This window comes from Etheostoma cragini, chromosome 22, assembly GCF_013103735.1.
Source record: "Etheostoma cragini isolate CJK2018 chromosome 22, CSU_Ecrag_1.0, whole genome shotgun sequence".
Classification (NCBI taxonomy): Eukaryota; Metazoa; Chordata; class Actinopteri; order Perciformes; family Percidae; genus Etheostoma; species Etheostoma cragini.
The window spans coordinates 6575472-6581282 of NC_048428.1; the positions used below are offsets into that span (position 1 = coordinate 6575472).

Here is a 5811-nt window from a genome sequence, read left to right on the forward strand (position 1 = left end):
GGCAAACAGGGGTACTTCATTAAACTGCACTTTCCTGTGGACATATTTGTTGTTTTTTAGGGCTGGAACGATACACCAGGGTTCATACAACATGTACGGAGAACAGAAATTTGAAACTTTTCCTTAAGTTACCAGCTAACGCTAGTAGTAGCTAGGTAGCTAGCTTGGTTAAATTTTCGAAAACCAATCTAGTTGTATTCTTGCAATGTGTGACCCTCCAGATCCCCAGTCTTTACACATTATGAACGTCTTTGACGTTAGATGCGAGATAGTGTCAGACTTTAGTCTTTTCCAATGTGCTTAGTCTTCTAGTGTATGGTAGGCATAAGTTGACATGTTGACATTCAAAAGTCAACCAAGAGAACCTAAAATTTTAGTTGACTATAGTCCAAATCATGTTTAAGTCTTTGAACTAGACTCCAAGTCAAATCCCAAGTCTTTAATCTAAAGTACAGTGAGGAAAATAAGTATTTGAACACCCTGCTATTTTGAAAGTTCTCCCACTTAGAAACGCATGTCCACTGTGAGAGACATAATCTAAATAAAAAAATCCAGAAATCACAATGTATGATTTTTTTACTATTTATTTGTATGATACAGCTGCATATAAGTATTTGAACACCTGTCTATCAGCTACAATTCTGACCCTCAAAGACCTGTTAATCTGCCTTCAAAATGTCCACCTCCACTCCATTTATTATCCTAAATTAGATGCATCTGTTTGAGATTGTTAGCTGCATAAAAACACCACCCCATAAAATCTGTAAGAATTCAACTACTAACATGGCCAAGACCAAAGAGCTGTCCAAAGACACTAGAGTCAAAATTGTACACCTCCACAAGGCTTGAAAGGGCTACGGGGAAATTGCCAATGAGCTTGGTGAATAAAGGTCCACTGTTGGAGCAATCATTAGAAAATGGAAGAAGCTAAATATGACTGTCAATCTCCCTCAGACTGGGGCTCCAAGATCTCACCTCGTGGGGTCTCAATGATCCTAAGAAGATTAGAAATCAGCCCAGAACTACACGGGAGGAGATGGTCAATGACCTGAAAAGAGCTGGGACCACCATTTCCATGTTACTGTTGCTAATACACTAAGACGTCTTGGTTTGAAATCACGCATGGCACGGAAGGTTCCCTGCTTCAACCAGCACATGTCAAGGCCTGTCTTAAGTTTGCCAGTGACCATTTGGATGATCCAGAGGAGTCATGGGAGAAAGTCATGTGGTCAGATGAGACCAAAATAGAACTTTTTGGTAATTATTCCACTAACCGTGTTTGGAGGAAAAAGAATGATGGGTACTATCCCAAGATCACCATCCCTACTGTGAAGCATGGGGGTGGTAGCATCATGCTTTGGGGGTGTTTTTCTGTACATGGGACAGGGCGACTGCACTGTATTAAGGAGAGGATGACCGGGGCCATGTATTGCGAGATTTTGGGGAACAACCTCCTTCTTTCAGTTAGAGCATTGAAGATGGGTCAAGGCTAGGTCTTCCAACATGACAATGACCCGAAGCACACAGCCAGGATAACCAAGGAGTGACTCTGTAAGAAGCATATCAAGGTTCTGGCGTGGCCTAGCCAGTCTCCAGGCCTAAACCCAATAGAGAATTATTCGAGGGAGCTCAAACTCTGTGTTTCTCATTGAGAGCCCAGAAACCGGACTGTTCTAGAGAAGATCTGTGTGGAGGAGTGGGCCAAAATCCCTTCTGCAGTGTGTGCAAACCTGGTGAAAAACTACAGGAAACGTTTGACTTCTGTAATTGCAAACAAAGGCTACTGTACCAAATATTAACATTGATTTTCTCAGGTGTTCAAATACTTATTTGCAGCTGTATCATACAAATAAATAGTTAAAAAATCATACATTGTGATTTCTAGATTATGTCTCTCACAGTGGACATGCACCTACGATGAAAATTTCAAACCCCTCGAGGATTTCTAAGTGGGAGAACTTGCAAAATAGCGGGGTGTTCAAATACTTATTTTCCTCACTGTATATGTATTTTGCATTCAGCGCTTCTTTTGTTTGGGCCTTGTATAAAGTTTTTAAAGCCAAAGCTTATAATGAATTGCGCATTATTTGTGTTATACAATATTATTCCGTGTTATGTTGGTAGGTAGGTAGGTTATGCAGGGAGGGGGATGACATTCAGCTCATCAGACGATTCCTTAAAAAGAAGATTGTTCACAAGTCCTGCATCTCAAGCCCGAGTCAAGTCTCTTGAGGACGAGTCTTAAAGTCAAGTCTGAAGTCATTGTGTGTATGACTTGAGTACGATTCAAGTCCGAGTCTCAAACTCGAGTCCCCATCCCTGGTCCGCGGACACGGAGTGTGGAAATCATATCCGAGCCTCGCAGATGGGTGAACTGAGACTCCTTCGCCTGCTGGTCGGAACGCTTAATGATCATTAACGAGGTCGGCTATTGGTCAGAAAATACCCTCTAAAATAGCATCCCTAGTTTCCAGCCTACAAATCCTAATTATACAGCTACTGTCATCTAGAAATAGCTTTGAACATTGGGAAACAGGTTAATAATCTTTCATAGCCTGTGGCAGAATAAAATCTGCTTCATATAAACACACCTCAAGACAGAGTAGACCGCTAATGATTTAATCAAACGATTAGTCAACCTTTAGAATTGTAACTTTTGCACTTTCCAAATTCCCAACTCCCAATTCCTTAAATGCCTTTCACAAAACGGGTATGAAAAAGCCCCTGGTGAGTTGCTGTACATATGGATGAAGAAAGCCAATAATACAATAAGTACAAAGTTTTTTTATTTTTTATTCCAGTGTCAGAAAAGCAAGAGTAATGAAGAAGTAACGAAGTAATGACTTCAAACATTCAATTATTCAATTCAATTTTATTTATAGTGTCAATTCATAACAAGGGTTATCTCGAGACACTTTACAGATAGAGTAGGTCTAGACTATGGTTTACAAAGACCCAACAGTTCTAGTAATTCCCCTCAGAGCGAGCATTTAGTGTGACAGTGGCAAGGATAAACTCCCTTTTAGGAAGAAACCTGGGACAGACCCAGGCTCTTGGTAGGTGGTGTCTGACGGGGCCTGTTGGGGGTGTAATGAATAGTGGCATTAATAGTCACAATAAAGATAATGGAACAGTGACTAGAAATAGTGGTTGTAGTAGTTCATGTCTGCATTGTCAGTACGCTACTGTCAGTGGAGACATTGATATATCTGCCTTTTGATGGATTATCAACTATTTCAATGTTTGTAGCAGATCTTTGGAAGGTCAATTATTCCGTTTAACTACAAGATGATGCTGCCCTGCAATAAGCAACAGTTCAGAAAGATAGTGCAGGGACATTTCTCTTTAAAGACTATGTCTCAGCAATGAATCACTCAGTCTTTTATGTGCTCAGTAACATCGCTGTGAATCCGTAAATATGGCTGTAGGTCACTAAAACACACTACTTTTACCTTTCACTCCATGTGCTGCTATGTTTAATGGGAGCAATCAGTCTATTGCATTATCTTGCCTTGCATGTGCCCCTCAAGCCAAGTCAATAGGTCATATCAAGAAAGGTTATGAGGGTCGAGCTCCCTGGGGCTTTCACGTCAAGCAAACCTGTCTTTTATTGTCCATTTTGGCCCTTGACTTTAATTTATGTTTATGTTTTGCATACGTTTATATTTTGCGTCCTGGCCCAGTAGCCCTTTGCATGAGGAAGCATCCCATCATCTGTCCGAAGGGGCCCCTGAAATAGAGCATCATTGTCTGGGAGTCTGGAAGAGGCTGATTTTGTGTGTGTGTGTTGCATTTCCACTGCTGCTGGGGTGGAGTGCATTAGAGGTATTTTCATTGGAAACAAGGAGTCAAAAAGAAAAGAAAAGGGACAGAGATTAGACGAGAAGTGAGAGGGGGGGGATCAGAGCCTGACTGGGGGCCCGGGATAGACGGGACTTTCCTCTACAGGGATTCATTATGGTAACACGATAGCCCTGTCTGGGATAATGGAGCGGAGAGAAGAGGAAGAGGCCATGCAGGGCGAGGGCTGAGAGCAGCATGATGTTGATGCTTTTTTCCTGGACAGAGGCCCTTTTCCGCAAAAATCCAGCCTCGAGTACTGTGTAACAAGAGCTGTGTTGTGGTTCAGAGAAAGACCCATAAGCTGTTGTGTTGGGGATGGAGAGTTTGTACGAATTCAGCTGATGTAGGGCCAGATAGGAGCTCTTTGAAATTGGTTATTCTCTGGATGCTGGAGTGCACTGAAAGCTCAATTTCTATAATAGGAAATACATTTGCTTTTTTCGGGCTATGGAACACCCAAAAATAATTATTTCACCTATCGCATTTCATTCTTACTTTCTCATGCATGAATATGAAAAAAGGCAATTCTGTAAAGTGATTTATTCACAATTGTCTTTGATAAGAATGTGCATCAAGGGCCCTATTTTCATTTGGGTTCATTTTTGCAAACAGAACATGCGAGCTGAGTGCAGGGCGTGCCTTTCTCTGCTGTGTTTAGGTAGCAGGCGTGGGGGTAAAGAGACACGGGCCAGAAGCCTCCACAGCAGGTTTCAATTTCCCACCAGCGAGGCGGGTTAACTTATGCAGACACCAATATGTGAATGTGACCAGGTTTATTTTCTTTTGATTAAATAGGCATCTGGGGCATGTGCAGCCGGGGTTGAGCCTCTATAATGCCTTTCTTCTCCGGGCCCTCGCCCTGGGGAGCGAGGGAGGCACGGAGGGAGGCAGGGAGACGAGGTGAGAGAGGAGCCGGATGGGGACTGCCGTAGCGAGAGAAGAAGTGGTAGTAGTCTGTCTCTGTTTCTCCACTCCTCTCCTCTCCTCTATTCCCTCTGACACTATGCCCTCTTCTCCATCATCTTCTCTCCCATGTCAGAGCTCCGGCATGAAATTCCACACATGTCTTTAATTTGGAATAGGGCAGCTCAGGAGTGAAGTTATCTTACTGCTGTGGAATTTTCCACTCTTGCCTCTGACGGGAGCCCGGAAGCAATTAAGCAAAATCAAGAGTGGTATTATCGGATTAAGAAAGCGGGGTGATGGTGGCCTTTGAATGAAAGTAAACGCGGTGCTCGCCCCTATTTGTTCAGGTGTTCAGTGTTTACCGGAGTGAGAAAAATGGCAGAATGGAGAGATAACGACGAGAAGGTGAGAGGTGACAGAGGGATAAATAATGCAGGCCTCTCTAAAGGGGGCCAAAAGCACTGAGGATGCATTGAGAGAGGATGAGTGAAAGAACATTTATCTTAACCTGACTGTCCCGTGCTCGTTATCTCACTTTCCTGCTTTCACTCATTCAGGAAATGTTTATCCATTACGCCTCACATGGTGAGTCAAATCGCAACTGAGTCATGCCTTTTAATTGGCTTCCCAGCCATGTTACATAAAAGAAAATGGAAAAGACAACATTTTCTTCGTCCAACAAAACAACTCATCTTCCGTCCCACTTGTCCTCCTTAGGGAAATCTGCGACCCACAAGTAACCCAATCACTGAATGCACAATGGATCTGTCAGACATGTTAGATCCATGGCTCTGCATTTGACCGCCTGTCCTGCTTTTGTACTCACGTCCTTGCTTTTGGTTTTCTTCTGAAGAAAAAGCTGGGTTATAAAAAGACCAGTGGTTGAAGGCTTTTGAAGTTTTCCACGAGAAACTGTGAAGAGGAGTGGGGGAAACAGTTGGGTCCCTTCTACTTGAAATACCAATTATGCTAACGCTTTGATACTTTGGAAACCGGGAGCATGCGTTCAAGCCTCCTTTTCTCAGCGCTATAAGAAAGAGGGGGAAAGAAATTCACATTCTC

At 42.8% G+C, this 5811-nt stretch overlaps 1 long non-coding RNA gene across 1 annotated transcript in view; it reads right to left on the bottom strand.

Annotated features, from left to right (window-relative positions):
- LOC117937746 overlaps nucleotides 1-310 on the bottom strand; it is a 12489-nt gene extending 12179 nt beyond the window's left edge. The window contains exon 1 of the long non-coding RNA XR_004655230.1: nucleotides 118-310. This is a non-coding gene — a long non-coding RNA (uncharacterized LOC117937746). The remainder of the gene's footprint in view (nucleotides 1-117) is intronic.
- Nucleotides 311-5811: the final 5501 nt, after the last annotated feature.